Here is a 22,444-nt window from a genome sequence, read left to right as displayed (position 1 = left end):
TCATATACCATAGGGTAACCCTAACCCTAACCCGTTGATACATTGGAGGAACAACTCTCACAGTAATCATATGCTAAATGACTTAAATGTAAATGTAAAATCACATTAATATCTTAACATAAGTACTTTCATCATTGTTCACAATGTAAAGGATGGAGATTTCGTAAATGAAGTGTATATACTTTTGAAGTTACAGTATTTCTTATGACATCACAAAATAACAACCCATATCACATTAGTTTTCTATAGCTCGCCTCTGACCATTCTCCACATTCTTTGTTAAAGTTTCAGTGGGAAAAGTGTGTTGAACATTCCTGTGTGAATTTGGAGAGGGATGTTCTCTCCTTTAATGTTCTCCCCCTCTGTGGATGAGAGGGTCTGATTTCTGTCATCCATTGCCAAGCTGATCTGATCCAGTCGGATCCTCACAGGACAGTCATGACAGGACGAAGGATGCATGTTAGCGGCAGATAAAAACAGGGCACTGTCCTCTCTCGTCCTGTAGGGCCGACCCACCAGCACCAACCCCATCGCCAGTATCTTTGCCTGGACCAGAGGGCTGGAACACCGAGGGAAACTGGATGGAAACCCAGACCTCATCAGGTAATAACTACTAAAACGCTTACCTGTAATATCTCAATAACTACTAAAACCCTGACCTGTAATATCTCAATAACTACTAAAACCCTGACCTGTAATATCTCAATAACTACTAAAACCCTGACCTGTAATATCTCAATAACTACTAAAACCTGTAATATCTCAATAACTACTAAAACCTGTAATATCTCAATAACTACTAAAACCCTGACCTGTAATATCTCAATAACTACTAAAACCTGTAATATCTCAATAACTACTCAATAACTACTAAAACCTGTAATATCTCAATAACTACTAAAACCCTGACCTGTAATATCTCAATAACTCTAAAATAAATCTCAATAACTACTAAAACCTGTAATAATCTCAATAACTACTAAAACCTGTAATATCTCAATAACTACTAAAACCTGTAAAAATAACTACTAAAACCTGTAATATCTCAATAACTACTAAAACCCTGACCTGTAATATCTCAATAACTACTAAAACCTGTAATATCTCAATAACTACTAAAACCTGTAATATCTCAATAACTACTAAAACCTGTAATATCTCAATAACTACTAAAACCTGTAATATCTCAATAACTACTAAAACCTGTAATATCTCAATAACTACTAAAACCTGTAATATCTCAATAAATAAAACTACTCAATAACTACCTGTAATATCTCAATAACTACTAAAACCTGTAATATCTCAATAACTACTAAAACCTGTAATATCTCAATAACTACTATCTCAATAAAACCTGTAATATCTCAATAACTACTAAAACCCTGACCTGTAATATCTCAATAACTACTAAAACCTGTAATATCTCAATAACTACTCAAAAACCTGTAATATCTCAATAACTACTCAAAAACCTGTAATATCTCAATAACTACTAAAACCTGTAATATCTCAATAACTACTAAAACCTGTAATATCTCAATAACTACTAAAACCTGTAATATCTCAATAACTACTAAAACCTGTAATATCTCAATAACTACTAAAACCTGTAATATCTCAATAACTACTAAAACCTGTAATATCTCAATAACTACTAAAACCCTGTAATATCTCAATAACTACTAAAACCTGTAATATCTCAATAACTACTAAAACCTGTAATATCTCAATAACTACTAAAACCTGTAATATCTCAATAACTACTAAAACCTGTAATATCTCAATAACTACTAAAACCTGTAATATCTCAATAACTACTAAAACCTGTAATATCTCAATAACTACTAAAAAAACCTGTAATATCTCAATAACTACTAAAAAAATCTCAATAACTACTAAAACCTGTAATATCTCAATAACTACTAAAACCTGTAATATCTCAATAACTATCTCAATAAACTAAACCTGTAATATCTCAATAACTACTAAAACCTGTAATATCTCAATAACTATAACTACTAAAACCTGTAATATCTCAATAACTACTAAAACCTGTAATATCTCAATAAACCTGTAATATCTCAATAACTACTAAAACCTGTAATATCTCAATAACTACTAAAACCTGTAATATCTCAATAACTACTAAAACCTGTAATATCTCAATAACTACTAAAACCTGTAATATCTCAATAACTACAATAACTACTAAAACCTGTAATATCTCAATAACTACTAAAACCTGTAATACCTGTAATATCTCAATAACTACTAAAACCTGTAATATCTCAATAACTACTAAAACCTGTAATATCTCAATAACTACTAAAACCTGTAATATCTCAATAACTACTAAAACCTGTAATATCTCAATAACTACTAAAACCCTGTAATATCTCAATAACTACTAAAAATAATATCTCAATAACTAAAACCCCTGTAATATCTCAATAACTACTAAAACCTGTAAATCTCAATAACCTAAAACCTGTAATATCTCAATAACTACTAAAACCTGTAATATCTCAATAACTACTAAAACCTGTAATATCTCAATAACTACTAAAACCCTGTAATATCTCAATAACTACTAAAACCTGTAATATCTCAATAACTACTAAAACCTGTAATATCTCAATAACTACTAAAAACCTGTAATATCTCAATAACTACTAAACCTGTAATATCTCAATAACTACTAAAACCTGTAATATCTCAATAACTACTCAATAACTAAAACCTGTAATATCTCAATAACTACTAAAACCTGTAATATCTCAATAACTACTAAACCCTGTAATATCTCAATAACTACTAAAACCTGTAATATCTCAATAACTACTAAAACCTGTAATATCTCAATAACTACTAAAACCTGTAATATCTCAATAACTACTAAAACCTGTAATATCTCAATAACTACTAAAACCTGTAATATCTCAATAACTATCTCAATAACTACTAAAACCTGTAATATCTCAATAACTACTAAAACCTGTAATATCTCAATAACTACTAAAACCTGTAATATCTCAATAACTACTAAACCCTGTAATATCTCAATAACTACTAAAACCTGTAATATCTCAATAACTACTAAAACCTGTAATATCTCAATAACTACTAAAACCTGTAATATCTCAATAACTACTAAAACCTGTAATATCTCAATAACTACTAAAACCCATAATATCTCAATAACTACTAAAACCCTGACCTGTAATATATTGTTATATTAGTTATTGATGTTGGTGGAAAAAGTGACGCCAGAGGAGATGGCTGCCGTTTTACGGCCTCCTAACCAATTGTGCTATTGTGTGTTTTTTTGCGTTATTTGTAAGTTATTTTGGACACAATGTTTCTGCCACTGTCTGGATAGGAGGACATCGATTACTCACCTCGTACTGGACAAAGTTTTTTCTTTAATGAGTCGGACACAAAGGATTTAATTCAGACACCCGACAAGGCCCAAATCCACGTCATTAACATGAGAAAGCCGACATATTGGGGTGCCTTGTAAGGAACTGACGGCGAGTGGGTAATCTGCCGCTACCATCAGTCCTATTAGCCAACGTACAATCATTGGATAACAAAATAAACAAGCTACGATCGCGAATATGCTTCCAACAGGACATTAAAAACTGTAACATCTTATGTTTCACCAAATCGTGGCTGAACGATGACATGGATAAGATACAGCTGGTGTGTTTTACACTGCATCGGCAAGATAGAACAGCTGCCTCCAGTAAGACGATGGCCGGTTGGCCTGTGTATATTTGTAAACAACAGCTGGTGCACGAAATCTAATATTAAGGATGTCTCAAGGTTTTGCTCGCCTGAGGTAGAGTATCTCACGATAAGCTGTAGACCACACTATTTACTAAGAGAGTTTATCTATATTTACCACCACAAACCGATGCTGGCACTAAGTCCGCACTCAATGAGCTGTATACGGCCTTAAGCAAACAGGAAAACGCTCATCCAGAAGTGGCGCTAGCTAGTGGCCGGGGACTTGAATGCAAAAACTAAAGCAGGAAGCACCAGTGACTCGGTCAATAAGGATGTGGTAAGATGATGTAGATGCTACGCTACAGGACTGTTTTGCTAGCACAGACAGGAATATGTTCCGGGATTCTTCCAATGGCATTGAGGAATATACCACATCAGTCACTGGCTTCATCAATAAGTGCATTGATGATGTTGTGACCGTACGTACATACCCCAACCAGAAGCCATGGATTACAGGCAACATCCTGACTAAGCTAAAGAGTAGAGCTGCCACTTTGAAGGAGCGGGACTCTAACCCGGGCGCTTATAAGAAATCCCGTTATGCCCTCCGACGAACCATTAAACAGGCAAAGCATCAATACAGGACTAAGATCGAATAGTATTACACTGGCCCCGACATTCATAGAATGTGGCAGGGCTTGCAAACTATTACAGACTACAAAGGGAAGCACAGCCACGAGCTGCCCAGTGACACAAGCCTACCTGACGAGCTAAATTACTTCTATGCTTGCTTCGAGAATAGCAACACTGAAGCATGCATGAAAGCATCAGCTGTTCCGGATGACTGTACATCACATCAGCTACGCTCTCATCATTCACAAGGCCAGGGCGTGTACATTCACATTACCAGGACATGTATTCCGAGCATGCACTGACCAACTGGCAAGTGTCTTCACTGACATTTTCCACCTGTCCCTGACTGAGTCTGTAATACCAACATGTTTCAAGCACACGACCATAGTCCCTTTGCCCAAGAACACTCATGTAACCTGCCTAAATGACTACCGACCCGTAGCACTCACGTCTGTAGCTTGGAAAGGCTGGTCATGGTCACATCAACACCATTATCCCAGAAACCCTAGACCCACTCCAATTTTCATACCGCCCCAACAGATCCACAGATGACGCAATCGCTATTTCATCTCCACACTGCCCTTTCCCACCTGGACAAAAGGAACACCTACGTGAGAATGCTATTAATTGACTACAACTCAGCGTTCAATACCATAGTGCCCTCACAGCTCATCACTAAGCTAAGGACCCTGGGACTAAACACCTCCCTCTGCAACTGGATCCTGGACTTCCTGACAGGCTGCCCCCAGGTGGTAAGGGTAGGTAACAACACATCTGCCACGCTGATCCTCAACACGGGGGCCCCTCAGGGGTGTATACTTAGTCCCCTCCTGTACTCCCTGTTCACTCATGACCACATGGCTAGGCCTGATCACCGACAATGATGACACAGCCTATTGGGAGGTCAGAGACCTGACCGTGTGGTGCCAGGATAACAACCTCTCCGTCAACGTGATCAAGGCAAAGGAGATGATTGTGGACTACAGAAAAAGGAGGACCGAGCACACCCCCATTCTCATCGACGGGGCTGTAGTGGAGCAGGTTGAGAGCTTCAAGTTCCTTGGTGTCCACATCACCAACGAACTATCATGGTCCAAACACACCAAGATAGTTGTGAAGAGGGCACGACAAAAAGCCTATTCTCCCTCAGGAGACTAAAAAGATTTGGCATGGGTCCCCAGATCCTCAAAAAGTTCTACAGCTGCACCATCGAGAGTATCCTGACTGGTTGCATCACTGCCTGGTATGGCAACTGCTCGGCCTCCGGCCGCAAAGCACTACAGTGGTTAGTGTGGTTAGGGCTCCGGGCAGCCGAGCGGAAATGGAGGAAAACCCGCCTCCCTGCGGACCTGGCATCCTTTCACTCCCTCCTCTCTACATTTTCCTCTTCTGTCTCTGCTGCTAAAGCCACTTTCTACCACTCTAAATTCCAAGCATCTGCCTCTAACCCTAGGAAGCTCTTTGCCACCTTCTCCTCCCTCCTGAATCCTCCTCCCCTCCCCCTCCTCCCTCTCTGCAGATGACTTCGTCAACCATTTTGAAAAGAAGGTCGACGACATCCGATCCTCGTTTGCTAAGTCAAACGACACCGCTGGTTCTGCTCACACTGCCCTACCCTGTGCTCTGACCTCTTTCTCCCCTCTCTCTCCAGATGAAATCTCGCGTCTTGTGACGGCCGGCCGCCCAACAACCTGCCCGCTTGACCCTATCCCCTCCTCTCTTCTCCAGACCATTTCCGGAGACCTTCTCCCTTACCTCACCTCGCTCATCAACTCATCCCTGACCGCTGGCTACGTCCCTTCCGTCTTCAAGAGAGCGAGAGTTGCACCCCTTCTGAAAAAACCTACACTCGATCCCTCCGATGTCAACAACTACAGACCAGTATCCCTTCTTTCTTTTCTCTCCAAAACTCTTGAACGTGCCGTCCTTGGCCAGCTCTCCCGCTATCTCTCTCAGAATGACCTTCTTGATCCAAATCAGTCAGGTTTCAAGACTAGTCATTCAACTGAGACTGCTCTTCTCTGTATCACGGAGGCGCTCCGCACTGCTAAAGCTAACTCTCTCTCCTCTGCTCTCATCCTTCTAGACCTATCGGCTGCCTTCGATACTGTGAACCATCAGATCCTCCTCTCCACCCTCTCCGAGTTGGGCATCTCCGGCGCGGCCCACGCTTGGATTGCGTCCTACCTGACAGGTCGCTCCTACCAGGTGGCGTGGCGAGAATCTGTCTCCTCACCACGTGCTCTCACCACTGGTGTCCCCCAGGGCTCTGTTCTAGGCCCTCTCCTATTCTCGCTATACACCAAGTCACTTGGCTCTGTCATAACCTCACATGGTCTCTCCTATCATTGCTATGCAGACGACACACAATTAATCTTCTCCTTTCCCCCTTCTGACGACCAGGTGGCGAATCGCATCTCTGCATGTCTGGCAGACATATCAGTGTGGATGACGGATCACCACCTCAAGCTGAACCTCGGCAAGACGGAGCTGCTCTTCCTCCCGGGGAAGGACTGCCCGTTCCATGATCTCGCCATCACGGTTGACAACTCCATTGTGTCCTCCTCCCAGAGCGCTATGAACCTTGGCGTGATCCTGGACAACACCCTGTCGTTCTCAAATAACATCAAGGCGGTGGCTCGTTCCTGTAGGTTCATGCTCTACAACATCCGCAGAGTACGACCCTGCCTCACACAGGAAGCGGCGCAGGTCTTAATCCAGGCACTTGTCATCTCCCGTCTGGATTACTGCAACTCGCTGTTGGCTGGGCTCCCTGCCTGTGCCATTAAACCCCTACAACTCATCCAGAACGCCGCAGCCCGTCTGGTGTTCAACCTTCCCAAGTTCTCTCACGTCACCCCGCTCCTCCGCTCTCTCCACTGGCTTCCAGTTGAAGCTCGCATCCGCTACAAGACCATGGTGCTTGCCTACGGAGCTGTGAGGGGAACGGCACCTCAGTACCTCCAGGCTCTGATCAGGCCCTACACCCAAACAAGGGCACTGCGTTCATCAACCTCTGGCCTGCTCGCCTCCCTACCACTGAGGAAGTACAGTTCCCGCTCAGCCCAGTCAAAACTGTTCGCTGCTCTGGCCCCCCAATGGTGGAACAAACTCCCTCACGACGCCAGGACAGCGGAGTCAATCACCACCTTCCGGAGACACCTGAAACCCCACCTCTTTAAGGAATACCTTGGATAGGATAAAGTAATCCTTCTCACCCCCCTTAAAAGACTTAGATGCACTATTATAAAGTGGCTGTTGCACTGGATGTCATAAGGTGAATGCACCAATTTGTAAGTCGCTCTGGATAAGAGCGTCTGCTAAATGACTTAAATGTAAATGTATATCACTGGGGCCAAGCTTCCTGTCATCCAGGACCTCTATACCAGGCGGTGTCAGAGGAAGGCCCTAACAACTGCCAAAGACTCCAGCCACCCTAGTCATAGACTGTTCTCTCTGCTACTGCACGACAAGCGGTACCGGAGCACCAAGTCTTGGTCCAAAATACTTCTTAGCAGCTTCTACCCCCAAGCCATAACACTCAAGAACATCTAATCAAATGGCTACCCAGACTATTTGCATTGTCTCCCCCACCCCCTCTTTCACGCTGCTCGACTAACCGGTGCCACTGCACATTGACTCTGTACCGGTAGCCCCAGTATATAACCTCGCTACTGTTATTTTACTGCTGCTCTTTAAGAATTTGTTATTTTTTTAATCTATTTTTTACTTAACACTTATTTTTCTTAAAACCGCATTGTTGGTTAATGGCTTGTAGTAAGTAAGCATTTCACCTGTTGTATTTGGCGCATGTGACAAATAACATTTGATTTGATCAATAACTACTAAAACCTGTAATATACTTAACATGCTGTTGTCTCATTGACCCCTGTAGGTAACTAACCCTAACCCCTGTTGACCTGTAGGTTCTCCCAGACTCTGGAGAGGGTGTGTGTGGAGATCGTGGAGAGTGGTGTGATGACCAAGGACCTGGCCGGCTGCATCCACGGCCTGGCCAAGTGACTACATGCATATATACCACACTATACAGTACAGTCATGTCCTTAGTATAACCCTGGCCAAGTGACTACACTAGACAGTACAGTACAGTCATGTCCTTAGTATAACCCTGGCCAAGTGACTACACTAGACAGTACAGTACAGTCATGTCCTTAGTATAACCCTGGCCAAGTGACTACACTAGACAGTACAGTACAGTCATGTCCTTAGTATAACCCTGGCCAAGTGACTACACTAGACAGTACAGTACAGTCATGTCCTTAGTATAACCCTGGCCAAGTGACTACACTAGACAGTACAGTACAGTCATGTCCTTAGTATAACCCTGGCCAAGTGACTACACTAGACAGTACAGTACAGTCATGTCCTTAGTATAACCCTGGCCAAGTGACTACACTAGACAGTACAGTACAGTCATGTCCTTAGTATAACCCTGGCCAAGTGACTACACTAGACAGTACAGTACAGTCATGTCCTTAGTATAACCCTGGCCAAGTGACTACACTAGACAGTACAGTACAGTCATGTCCTTAGTATAACCCTGGCCAAGTGACTACACTAGACAGTACAGTACAGTCATGTCCTTAGTATAACCCTGGCCAAGTGACTACACTAGACAGTACAGTACAGTCATGTCCTTAGTATAACCCTGGCCAAGTGACTACACTAGACAGTACAGTACAGTCATGTCCTTAGTATAACCCTGGCCAAGTGACTACACTAGACACAGACAGTACAGTCATGTCCTTAGTATAACCCTGGCCAAGTGACTACACTAGACAGTACAGTACAGTCATGTCCTTAGTATAACCCTGGCCAAGTGACTACACTAGACAGTACAGTACAGTCATGTCCTTAGTATAACCCTGGCCAAGTGACTACACTAGACAGTACAGTACAGTCATGTCCACAGTATAACCCTGGCCAAGTGACTACACTAGACAGTACAGTACAGTCATGTCCTTAGTATAACCCTGGCCAAGTGACTACACTAGACAGTACAGTACAGTCATGTCCACAGTATAACCCTGGCCAAGTGACTACACTAGACAGTACAGTACAGTCATGTCCTTAGTATAACCCTGGCCAAGTGACTACACTAGACAGTACAGTACAGTCATGTCCTTAGTATAACCCTGGCCAAGTGACTACACTAGACAGTACAGTACAGTCATGTCCTTAGTATAACCCTGGCCAAGTGACTACACTAGACAGTACAGTACAGTCATGTCCTTAGTATAACCCTGGCCAAGTGACTACACTAGACAGTACAGTACCCTTAGTATAACCCTGGCCAAGTGACTACACTAGACAGTACAACCCTCAGTGACTACACTAGACAGTACAGTCATGTCCTTAGTATAACCCTGGCCAAGTGACTACACTAGACAGTACAGTACAGTCATGTCCTTAGTATAACCCTGGCCAAGTGACTACACTAGACAGTACAGTACAGTCATGTCCTTAGTATAACCCTGGCCAAGTGACTACACTAGACAGTACAGTCATGTCCTTAGTATAACCCTGGCCAAGTGACTACACTAGACAGTACAGTACAGTCATGTCCTTAGTATAACCCTGGCCAAGTGACTACACTAGACAGTACAGTACAGTCATGTCCTTAGTATAACCCTGGCCAAGTGACTACACTAGACAGTACAGTACAGTCATGTCCTTAGTATAACCCTGGCCAAGTGACTACACTAGACAGTACAGTACAGTCATGTCCTTAGTATAACCCTGGCCAAGTGACTACACTAGACAGTACAGTACAGTCATGTCCTTAGTATAACCCTGGCCAAGTGACTACACTAGACAGTACAGTACAGTCATGTCCTTAGTATAACCCTGGCCAAGTGACTACACTAGACAGTACAGTACAGTCATGTCCTTAGTATAACCCTGGCCAAGTGACTACACTAGACAGTACAGTACAGTCATGTCCACAGTATAACCCTGGCCAAGTGACTACACTAGACAGTACAGTACAGTCATGTCCTTAGTATAACCCTGGCCAAGTGACTACACTAGACAGTACAGTACAGTCATGTCCTTAGTATAACCCTGGCCAAGTGACTACACTAGACAGTACAGTACAGTACAGTCATGTCCTTAGTATAACCCTGGCCAAGTGACTACACTAGACAGTACAGTACAGTCATGTCCACAGTATAACCCTGGCCAAGTGACTACACTAGACAGTACAGTACAGTCATGTCCACAGTATAACCCTGGCCAAGTGACTACACTAGACAGTACAGTACAGTCATGTCCTTAGTATAACCCTGGCCAAGTGACTACACTAGACAGTACAGTACAGTCATGTCCTTAGTATAACCCTGGCCAAGTGACTACACTAGACAGTACAGTACAGTCATGTCCACAGTATAACCCTGGCCAAGTGACTACACTAGACAGTACAGTACAGTCATGTCCTTAGTATAACCCTGGCCAAGTGACTACACTAGACAGTACAGTACAGTCATGTCCTTAGTATAACCCTGGCCAAGTGACTACACTAGACAGTACAGTACAGTACAGTCATGTCCTTAGTATAACCCTGGCCAAGTGACTACACTAGACAGTACAGTACAGTCATGTCCTTAGTATAACCCTGGCCAAGTGACTACACTAGACAGTACAGTACAGTCATGTCCACAGTATAACCCTGGCCAAGTGACTACACTAGACAGTACAGTACCCTTAGTATAACCCTCATGTCCTAGACAGTATAACCCTGGCCAAGTGACTACACTAGACAGTACAGTACAGTCATGTCCTTAGTATAACCCTGGCCAAGTGACTACACTAGACAGTACAGTACCCTTAGTATAACCCTGGCCAAGTGACTACACTAGACAGTACAGTACAGCCATGTCCTTAGTATAACCCTGGCCAAGTGACTACACTAGACAGTACAGTCATGTCCTTAGTATAACCCTGGCCAAGTGACTACACTAGACAGTACAGTACAGTCATGTCCTTAGTATAACCCTGGCCAAGTGACTACACTAGACAGTACAGTACAGTCATGTCCTTAGTATAACCCTGGCCAAGTGACTACACTAGACAGTACAGTACAGTCATGTCCTTAGTATAACCCTGGCCAAGTGACTACACTAGACAGTACAGTACAGTCATGTCCTTAGTATAACCCTGGCCAAGTGACTACACTAGACAGTACAGTACAGTCATGTCCTTAGTATAACCCTGGCCAAGTGACTACACTAGACAGTACAGTACAGTCATGTCCTTAGTATAACCCTGGCCAAGTGACTACACTAGACAGTACAGTACAGTCATGTCCTTAGTATAACCCTGGCCAAGTGACTACACTAGACAGTACAGTACAGTCATGTCCTTAGTATAACCCTGGCCAAGTGACTACACTAGACAGTACAGTACAGTCATGTCCTTAGTATAACCCTGGCCAAGTGACTACACTAGACAGTACAGTACAGTCATGTCCTTAGTATAACCCTGGCCAAGTGACTACACTAGCAGTCATGTCCTTAGTATAACCCTGGCCAAGTGACTACACTAGACAGTACAGTACAGTCATGTCCTTAGTATAACCCTGGCCAAGTGACTACACTAGACAGTACAGTACAGTCAGTCCTTCCACAGTATAACCCTGGCCAAGTGACTACACTAGACAGTACAGTACAGTCATGTCCTTAGTATAACCCTGGCCAAGTGACTACACTAGACAGTACAGTACAGTCATGTCCTTAGTATAACCCTGGCCAAGTGACTACACTAGACAGTACAGTACAGTCATGTCCTTAGTATAACCCTGGCCAAGTGACTACACTAGACAGTACAGTACAGTCATGTCCTTAGTATAACCCTGGCCAAGTGACTACACTAGACAGTACAGTACAGTCATGTCCTTAGTATAACCCTGGCCAAGTGACTACACTAGACAGTACAGTACAGTCATGTCCTTAGTATAACCCTGGCCAAGTGACTACACTAGACAGTACAGTACAGTCATGTCCTTAGTATAACCCTGGCCAAGTGACTACACTAGACAGTACAGTACAGTCATGTCCTTAGTATAACCCTGGCCAAGTGACTACACTAGACAGTACAGTACAGTCATGTCCTTAGTATAACCCTGGCCAAGTGACTACACTAGACAGTACAGTACAGTCATGTCCTTAGTATAACCCTGGCCAAGTGACTACACTAGACAGTACAGTACAGTCATGTCCTTAGTATAACCCTGGCCAAGTGACTACACTAGACAGTACAGTACAGTCATGTCCTTAGTATAACCCTGGCCAAGTGACTACACTAGACAGTACAGTACAGTCATGTCCTTAGTATAACCCTGGCCAAGTGACTACACTAGACAGTACAGTACAGTCATGTCCACAGTATAACCCTGGCCAAGTGACTACACTAGACAGTACAGTACAGTCATGTCCTTAGTATAACCCTGGCCAAGTGACTACACTAGACAGTACAGTACAGTCATGTCCTTAGTATAACCCTGGCCAAGTGACTACACTAGACAGTACAGTACAGTCATGTCCTTAGTAGTATAACCCTGGCCAAGTGACTACACTAGACAGTACAGTACAGTCATGTCCTTAGTATAACCCTGGCCAAGTGACTACACTAGACAGTACAGTACAGTCATGTCCTTAGTATAACCCTGGCCAAGTGACTACACTAGACAGTACAGTACAGTCATGTCCTTAGTATAACCCTGGCCAAGTGACTACACTAGACAGTACAGTACAGTCATGTCCACAGTATAACCCTGGCCAAGTGACTACACTAGACAGTACAGTACCCTTAGTATAACCCTGGCCAAGTGACTACACTAGACAGTACAGTACCCTTAGTATAACCCTGGCCAAGTGACTACACTAGACAGTACAGTACAGTCATGTCCTTAGTATAACCCTGGCCAAGTGACTACACTAGACAGTACAGTACCCTTAGTATAACCCTGGCCAAGTGACTACACTAGACAGTACAGTACAGCCATGTCCTTAGTATAACCCTGGCCAAGTGACTACACTAGACAGTACAGTACAGTCATGTCCTTAGTATAACCCTGGCCAAGTGACTACACTAGACAGTACAGTACAGTCATGTCCTTAGTATAACCCTGGCCAAGTGACTACACTAGACAGTACAGTACAGTCATGTCCTTAGTATAACCCTGGCCAAGTGACTACACTAGACAGTACAGTACAGTCATGTCCTTAGTATAACCCTGGCCAAGTGACTACACTAGACAGTACAGTACAGTCATGTCCTTAGTATAACCCTGGCCAAGTGACTACACTAGACAGTACAGTACAGTCATGTCCTTAGTATAACCCTGGCCAAGTGACTACACTAGACAGTACAGTCATGTCCTTAGTATAACCCTGGCCAAGTGACTACACTAGACAGTACAGTACAGTCATGTCCTTAGTATAACCCTGGCCAAGTGACTACACTAGACAGTACAGTACAGTCATGTCCTTAGTATAACCCTGGCCAAGTGACTACACTAGACAGTACAGTACAGTCCTCATGTCCTTAGTATAACCCTGGCCAAGTGACTACACTAGACAGTACAGTACAGTCATGTCCTTAGTATAACCCTGGCCAAGTGACTACACTAGACAGTACAGTCAGTCCTTAGTATAACCCTGGCCAAGTGACTACACTAGACAGTACAGTACAGTCATGTCCTTAGTATAACCCTGGCCAAGTGACTACACTAGACAGTACAGTACAGTCATGTCCTTAGTATAACCCTGGCCAAGTGACTACACTAGACAGTACAGTACAGTCATGTCCTTAGTATAACCCTGGCCAAGTGACTACACTAGACAGTACAGTACAGTCATGTCCTTAGTATAACCCTGGCCAAGTGACTACACTAGACAGTACAGTACAGTCATGTCCTTAGTATAACCCTGGCCAAGTGACTACACTAGACAGTACAGTACAGTCATGTCCTTAGTATAACCCTGGCCAAGTGACTACACTAGACAGTACAGTACAGTCATGTCCTTAGTATAACCCTGGCCAAGTGACTACACTAGACAGTACAGTACAGTCATGTCCACAGTATAACCCTGGCCAAGTGACTACACTAGACAGTACAGTACAGTCATGTCCTTAGTATAACCCTGGCCAAGTGACTACACTAGACAGTACAGTACAGTCATGTCCTTAGTATAACCCTGGCCAAGTGACTACACTAGACAGTACAGTACAGTCATGTCCTTAGTATAACCCTGGCCAAGTGACTACACTAGACAGTACAGTACAGTACAGTCATGTCCTTAGTATAACCCTGGCCAAGTGACTACACTAGACAGTACAGTACAGTCATGTCCACAGTATAACCCTGGCCAAGTGACTACACTAGACAGTACAGTACAGTCATGTCCTTAGTATAACCCTGGCCAAGTGACTACACTAGACAGTACAGTACAGTCATGTCCACAGTATAACCCTGGCCAAGTGACTACACTAGACAGTACAGTACAGTCATGTCCTTAGTATAACCCTGGCCAAGTGACTACACTAGACAGTACAGTACAGTCATGTCCACAGTATAACCCTGGCCAAGTGACTACACTAGACAGTACAGTACAGTCATGTCCTTAGTATAACCCTGGCCAAGTGACTACACTAGACAGTACAGTACAGTCATGTCCTTAGTATAACCCTGGCCAAGTGACTACACTAGACAGTACAGTACAGTCATGTCCTTAGTATAACCCTGGCCAAGTGACTACACTAGACAGTACAGTACAGTCATGTCCTTAGTATAACCCTGGCCAAGTGACTACACTAGACAGTACAGTACAGTCATGTCCTTAGTATAACCCTGGCCAAGTGACTACACTAGACAGTACAGTACAGTCATGTCCTTAGTATAACCCTGGCCAAGTGACTACACTAGACAGTACAGTACAGTCATGTCCACAGTATAACCCTGGCCAAGTGACTACACTAGACAGTACAGTACAGTCATTAGTATAACCCTGGCCAAGTGACTACACTAGACAGTACAGTACAGTCATGTCCTTAGTATAACCCTGGCCAAGTGACTACACTAGACAGTACAGTACAGTCATGTCCTTAGTATAACCCTGGCCAAGTGACTACACTAGACAGTACAGTACAGTCATGTAGTATAACCCTGGCCAAGTGACTACACTAGACAGTACAGTACAGTCATGTCCTTAGTATAACCCTGGCCAAGTGACTACACTAGACAGTACAGTACAGTCATGTCCTTAGTATAACCCTGGCCAAGTGACTACACTAGACAGTACAGTACAGTCATGTCCTTAGTATAACCCTGGCCAAGTGACTACACTAGACAGTACAGTACAGTCATGTCCTTAGTATAACCCTGGCCAAGTGACTACACTAGACAGTACAGTACAGTCATGTCCTTAGTATAACCCTGGCCAAGTGACTACACTAGACAGTACAGTACAGTCATGTCCTTAGTATAACCCTGGCCAAGTGACTACACTAGACAGTACAGTACAGTCATGTCCTTAGTATAACCCTGGCCAAGTGACTACACTAGACAGTATGATTCAATCAGATTGCGGGTTATATATATCCAGTTTTAAAGCTGGAATCCGTAATGGTGAAACTTTTTTTCTGTTTGCGATATTACAACAGCAAAGAAGTTACTTCAAACAACCAATACTGTTTTTTTAGTCTCGGAGCTCCGTTAGGGTTAGGTCTCTCCTCTCCTGCGTTAGGGTTAGGTCCTCTCCTCCGTTAGGGTTAGGTCTCTCCTCTCCTCCGTTAGGGTTAGGTCTCTCCTCCGTTGGGTTAGGTCTCTCTCTCCTGCGTTAGGGTTAGGTCTCTCCTCTCCTGCGTTAGGGTTAGGTCTCTCCTCTCCTGCGTTAGGGTTAGGTCTCTCCTCTCCTGCGTTAGGGTTAGGTCTCTCCTCTCCTGCGTTAGGGTTAGGTCTCTCCTCTCCTCCGTTAGGGTTAGGTCTCTCCTCCGTTAGGGTTAGGTCTCTCCTCCGTTAGGGTTAGGTCTCTCCTCTCCTCTGTTAGGGTTAGGTCTCTCCTCTCCTCTGTTAGGGTTAGGTCTCTCCTCTCCTCCGTTAGGGTTAGGTCTCTCCTCTCCTCCGTTAAGGGTTAGGTCTCTCCTCTCCTCCGTTAGGGTTAGGTCTCTCCTCTCCTCCGTTAGGGTTAGGTCTCTCCTCTCCTCTGTTAGGGTTAGGTCTCTCCTCTCCTCTGTTAGGGTTAGGTCTCTCCTCTCCTCCGTTAGGGTTAGGTCTCTCCTCTCCTCCGTTAGGGTTAGGTCTCTCCTCTCCTCCGTTAGGGTTAGGTCTCTCCTCTCCTCCGTTAGGGTTAGGTCTCTCCTCTCCTCCGTTAGGGTTAGGTCTCTCCTCTCCTCCGTTAGGGTTAGGTCTCTCTCTCCTCCGTTAGGGTTAGGTCTCTCCTCTCCTCCGTTAGGGTTAGGTCTCTCCTCTCCTCCGTTAGGGTTAGGGGTTAGGTCTCTCCTCTCCTCCGTTAGGGTTAGGTCTCTCCTCTCCTCCGTTAGGGTTAGGTCTCTCCTCTCCTCCGTTAGGGTTAGGTCTCTCCTCTCCTCCGTTAGGGTTAGGTCTCTCCTCTGTTAGGGTTAGGTCTCTCCTCTCCTCCGTTAGGGTTAGGTCCACAGTATAACCCTCTCTCCTCCGTTAGGGTTAGGTCGCTCCTCTCCTCCGTTAGGGTTAGGTCTCTCCTCTCCTCCGTTAGGGTTAGGTCTCTCCTCTGTTAGGGTTAGGTCTCTCCTCTGTTCTCCTCCCGTTAGGGTTAGGTCTCTCCTCTCCTCCGTTAGGGTTAGGTCTCTCCTCTCCTCCGTTAGGTTAGGTCTCTCCTCTCCTCCGTTAGGGTTAGGTCCCCTCCTCTCTCCTCCGTTAGGGTTAGGTCTCTCCTCTCCTCCGTTAGGGTTAGGTCTCTCCTCTCCTCCGTTAGGGTTAGGTCCCTCCTCTCCTCCGTTCCTCTCCTCCGTTAGGTTAGGTCTCTCCTCTCCTCCGTTGGGTTAGGTCTCTCCTCCGTTAGGGTTAGGTCTCTCCTCCGTTAGGGTTAGGTCTCTCCTCTCCTCCGTTAGGGTTAGGTCTCTCCTCTCCTCCGTTAGGGTTAGGTCTCCTCTCCTCCGTTAGGGTTAGGTCTCTCCTCCTCCGTTAGGGTTAGGTCTCTCCTCTCCTCCGTTAGGTTAGGTCTCTCCTCCGTTAGGGTTAGGTCTCTCCTCTCCTCCGTTACAGTTAGGTCTCTCCTCTCCGTTAACCCTGGGTTAGGTCTCTCCTCCGTTAGGGTTAGGTCTCTCCTCTCCTCCGTTAGGGTTAGGTCTCTCCTCTCCTCCGTTAGGGTTAGGTCTCTCCTCTCCTCCGTTAGGGTTAGGTCTCTCCTCTCCTCCGTTAGGGTTAGGTCTCTCCTCTCCTCCGTTAGGGTTAGGTCTCTCCTCCGTTAGGGTTAGGTCTCTCCTCTGTTAGGGTTAGGTCTCTCCTCTCCTCCGTTAGGGTTAGGTCTCTCCTCTCCTCCGTTAGGGTTAGGTCTCTCCTCTCCTCCGTTAGGGTTAGGTCTCTCCTCTGTTAGGGTTAGGTCTCTCCTCTCCTCCGTTAGGGTTAGGTCTCTCCTCTCCTCCGTTAGGGTTAGGTCTCTCCTCTCCTCCGTTAGGGTTAGGTCTCTCCTCTCCTCCGTTAGGGTTAGGTCTCTCCTCTCCTCCGTTAGGGTTAGGTCTCTCCTCTCCTCCGTTAGGGTTAGGTCTCTCCCGTTAGGGTTAGGTCTCTCCTCCGTTAGGGTTAGGTCTCTCCTCTCCTCCGTTAGGGTTAGGTCTCTCCTCTCCTCCGTTAGGGTTAGGTCTCTCCTCTCCTCCGTTAGGGTTAGGTCTCTCCTCTCCTCCGTTAGGGTTAGGTCTCTCCTCTCCTCCGTTAGGGTTAGGTCTCTCCTCTCCTCCGTTAGGGTTAGGTCTCTCCTCTCCTCCGTTAGGGTTAGGTCCTCTCCTCCGTTAGGGTTAGGTCTCCTCCTCCGTTAGGGTTAGGTCTCTCCTCTCCTCCGTTAGGGTTAGGTCTCTCCTCTCCTCCGTTAGGTCTCTCTCCGTTAGGGTTAGGTCTCTCCTCTCCTCCGTTAGGGTTAGGTCTCTCCTCCGTTAGGGTTAGGTCTCTCCTCCGTTAGGGTTAGGTCTCTCCTCTGTTGGGGTTAGGTCGCTCCTCTCCTCCGTTAGGGTTAGGTCTCTCCTCCGTTAGGGTTAGGTCTCTCCTCCGTTAGGGTTAGGTCTCTCCTCCGTTAGGGTTAGGTCTCTCCTCTCCTCCGTTAGGGTTAGGTCTCTCCTCTCCTCCGTTAGGGTTAGGTCTCTCCTCTCCTCCGTTAGGGTTAGGTCTCTCCTCTCCTCCGTTAGGGTTAGGTCTCTCCTCTCCTCCGTTAGGGTTAGGTCTCTCCTCCGTTAGGGTTAGGTCTCTCTCTGTTAGGGTTAGGTCTCTCCTCTCCTCCGTTAGGGTTAGGTCTCCTCTCCTCCGTTAGGGGTCTCTCCTCTCCTCCGTTAGGGTTAGGTCTCTCCTCCGTTAGGGTTAGGACTCTCTCCTCTCCTCCGTTAGGGTTAGGTCTCTCTCTCCTCCGTTAGGGTTAGGTCTCTCCTCTCCTCCGTTAGGGTTAGGTCTCTCTCTCCTCCGTTAGGGTTAGGTCTCTCCTCTCCTCCGTTAGGGTTAGGTCTCTCCTAGGTTACAGTCTCCTCCGTTAGGGTTAGGTCTCTCTCTCCTCCGTTAAGGGTTAGGTCTCTCTCTCCTCCGTTAGGGTTAGGTCTCTCCTCTCCTCCGTTAGGGTTAGGTCTCTCCTCTCCTCCGTTAGGGTTAGGTCCTCTCCTCCGTTAGGTTAGGTCTCTCCTCTCCTCCGTTAGGGTTAGGTCTCTCCTCTCCTCCGTTAGGGTTAGGTCTCTCCTCTCCTCCGTTAGGGTTAGGTCTCTCTCCGTTAGGGTTAGGTCTCTCCTCTCCTCCGTTAGGGTTAGGTCCTCTCCTCCTCCGTTAGGGTTAGGGTCTCCTCCGTTAGGGTTAGGTCTCTCTCTCCTCCGTTAGGGTTAGGTCTCTCCTCTCCTCCTCTCCTCTCCTCCGTTAAGGGTTAGGTCTCTCCTCTCCTCCGTTAAGGGTTAGGTCTCTCCTCCGTTAGGGTTAGGTCTCTCCTCTGTTGGGGTTAGGTCGCTCCTCTCCTCCGTTAGGGTTAGGTCTCTCCTCCGTTATGGTTAGGTCTCTCCTCCGTTATGGTTAGGTCTCTCCTCTGTTAGGGTTAGGTATCTCCTCTCCTCTGTTAGGGTTAGGTCTCTCCTCTCCTCCGTTAGGGTTAGGTCTCTCCTCTCCTCCGTTAGGGTTAGGTCTCTCCTCTCCTCCGTTAGGGTTAGGTCTCTCCTCTCCTCCGTTAGGGTTAGGTCTCTCCTCTCCTCCGTTAGGGTTAGGTCTCTCCTCTCCTCCGTTAGGGTTAGGTCTCTCCTCTCCTCCGTTAGGGTTAGGTCTCTCCTCTCCTCCGTTAGGGTTAGGTCGCTCCTCCGTTAGGGTTAGGTCTCTCCTCTCCTCCGTTAGGGTTAGGTCTCTCCTCTCCTCCGTTAGGGTTAGGTCTCTCCTCTCCTCCGTTAGGGTTAGGTCTCTCCTCTCCTCCGTTAGGGTTAGGTCTCTCCTCTCCTCCGTTAGGTTAGGTCTCTCCCTCCTCCGTTAAGGGTTAGGTCTCTCTCTCCTCCGTTAGGGTTAGGTCCTCTGTTCGCTCCTCTCCTCCGTTAGGGTTAGGTCTCTCCTCCGTTAGGGTTAGGTCTCTCCTCCGTTAGGGTTAGGTCTCTCCTCCGTTAGGGTTAGGTCTCTCCTCCGTTAGGGTTAGGTCTCTCCTCCGTTAGGGTTAGGTCTCTCCTCTCCTCCGTTAGGGTTAGGTCTCTCCTCTCCTCCGTTAGGGTTAGGTCTCTCCTCTCCTCCGTTAGGGTTAGGTCTCTCCTCTCCTCCGTTAGGGTTAGGTCTCTCTCCTCCCTCTCCTCTCCTCCGTTAGGGTTAGGTCTCTCCTCTCCTCCGTTAGGGTTAGGTCTCTCCTCTCCTCCGTTAGGGTTAGGTCTCTCCTCTCCTCCGTTAGGGTTAGGTCTCTCCTCTCCTCCGTTAGGGTTAGGTCTCTCCTCTCCTCCGTTAGGGTTAGGTCTCTCCTCTCCTCCGTTAGGTTAGGTCTCTCCTCTCCTCCGTTCCGGTTAGGTCTCTCCTCCGTTAGGTTAGGTCTCTCCTCTCTCCGTTAGGGTTAGGTCTCTCCTCTCCTCCGTTAGGTCTCTCTCTCCTCCGTTAGGGTTAGGTCTCTCCTCTCCTCCGTTAGGGTTAGGTCTCTCCTCTCCTCCGTTAGGGTTAGGTCTCTCCTCTCCTCCGTTAGGGTTAGGTCTCTCCTCCGTTAGGGTTAGGTCTCTCCTCTCCTCCGTTAGGGTTAGGTCTCTCCTCTCCTCCGTTAGGGTTAGGTCTCTCCTCTCCTCCGTTAGGGTTAGGTCTCTCCTCTCCTCCGTTAGGGTTAGGTCTCTCCTCTCCTCCGTTAGGGTTAGGTCTCTCCTCTCCTCCGTTAGGTTAGGGCTCCTCTCCTCCGTTAGGGTTAGGTCTCTCTCTCCTCCGTTAGGGTTAGGTCTCTCCTCTCCTCCGTTAGGGTTAGGTCTCTCCTCTCCTCCGTTTAGGTCTCTCCTCTCCTCCGTTAGGGTTAGGGTTAGGTCTCTCCTCTCCTCCGTTAGGTCTCTCCTCCGTTAGGGTTAGGTCTCTCCTCTCCTCCGTTAGGGTTAGGTCTCTCCTCTCCTCCGTTAGGGTTAGGTCTCTCCTCTCCTCCGTTAGGGTTAGGTCTCTCCTCCGTTAGGGTTAGGTCTCTCCTCTCCTCCGTTAGGGTTAGGTCTCTCTCCTCGTTAGGGTTAGGTCTCTCCTCTCCTCCGTTAGGGTTAGGTCTCTCCTCTCCTCCGTTAGGTTAGGTCTCCTCCTAGGGTTAGGTCTCTCCTCCGTTAGGGTTAGGTCTCTCTCTCCTCCGTTAGGGTTAGGTCTCTCCTCTCCTCCGTTAGGGTTAGGTCTCTCCTCTCCTCTGTTAGGGTTAGGTCTCTCTCTCCTCTGTTAGGTTAGGTCTCTCTCTCCCTGTTAGGGTTAGGTCTCTCCTCTCCTCCGTTAGGGTTAGGTCTCTCCTCTCCTCCGTTAGGGTTAGGTCTCTCCTCTCCTCCGTTAGGGTTAGGTCTCTCCTCTCCTCTGTTAGGGTTATGCTGGTCTCTCCGCTCCTCTATTTCATCTACTAAACGAAAACAATAACCATGTGCTGGGGTGAACAGTGGCACTGTTTCCCCCTATGCAGCTTTAAAGGCAATGTTCCCAGGTTTGCCAAAAAAACATTCATGGTAAACATTGCATATGTTGGCTCAATTGGAAATTGCCTTGAAAAGCCGCAATGCCTATAACCCGCAATCAGATTGAATAGAGCCCTTAGTGTTGTCGTACACACCTGCCTAGTTCATTAAAGTGTCTAATCCAACCTGTCATGTGATTTTGCAGCTGCAAGCTGAATGAACATTACGTCAACACATCCGACTTTCTGGACGCCATCAGGACCAACCTGGACAAGGCTCTGGGCAAGTGAAGAGGAGGACAACACCACCACCACAAACTAACACTACCTTAGATCTGTGGACAACACCACCACCACAAACTAACACTACCTTAGATCTGTGGACAACACCACCACCACAAACTAACACTACCTTAGATCTGTGGACAACACCACCACCACAAACTAACACTACCTTAGATCTGTGGACAACACCACCACCACAAACTAACACTACCTTAGATCTGTGGACAACACCACCACCACACTAACACAAACTGTGGACAAACACCACCACAAACTAACACTACCTTAGATCTGTGGACAACACCACCACCACAAACTAACACTACCTTAGATCTGTGGACAACACCACCACCACAAACTAACACTACCTTAGATCTGTGGACAACACCACCACCACAAACTAACACTACCTTAGATCTGTGGACAACACCACCACCACAAACTAACACTACCTTAGATCTGTGGACAACACCACCACCACAAAC

At 46.2% G+C, this 22,444-nt stretch overlaps 1 pseudogene; it reads left to right on the top strand.

Moving 5' to 3' along the window:
- Positions 1 to 22,106, top strand: part of LOC115119435 (isocitrate dehydrogenase [NADP], mitochondrial-like) — an 83,383-nt pseudogene extending 61,277 nt beyond the window's left edge.
- The last annotated feature ends 338 nt before the right edge of the window (positions 22,107 to 22,444 follow it).

This window comes from Oncorhynchus nerka, unplaced genomic scaffold (assembly GCF_034236695.1).
Source record: "Oncorhynchus nerka isolate Pitt River unplaced genomic scaffold, Oner_Uvic_2.0 unplaced_scaffold_1190, whole genome shotgun sequence".
In the NCBI taxonomy this organism is placed as follows: Eukaryota; Metazoa; Chordata; class Actinopteri; order Salmoniformes; family Salmonidae; genus Oncorhynchus; species Oncorhynchus nerka.
Note: the sequence above shows the minus strand (reverse complement) of the source record. Positions and strands in the feature narration are given on the sequence as shown.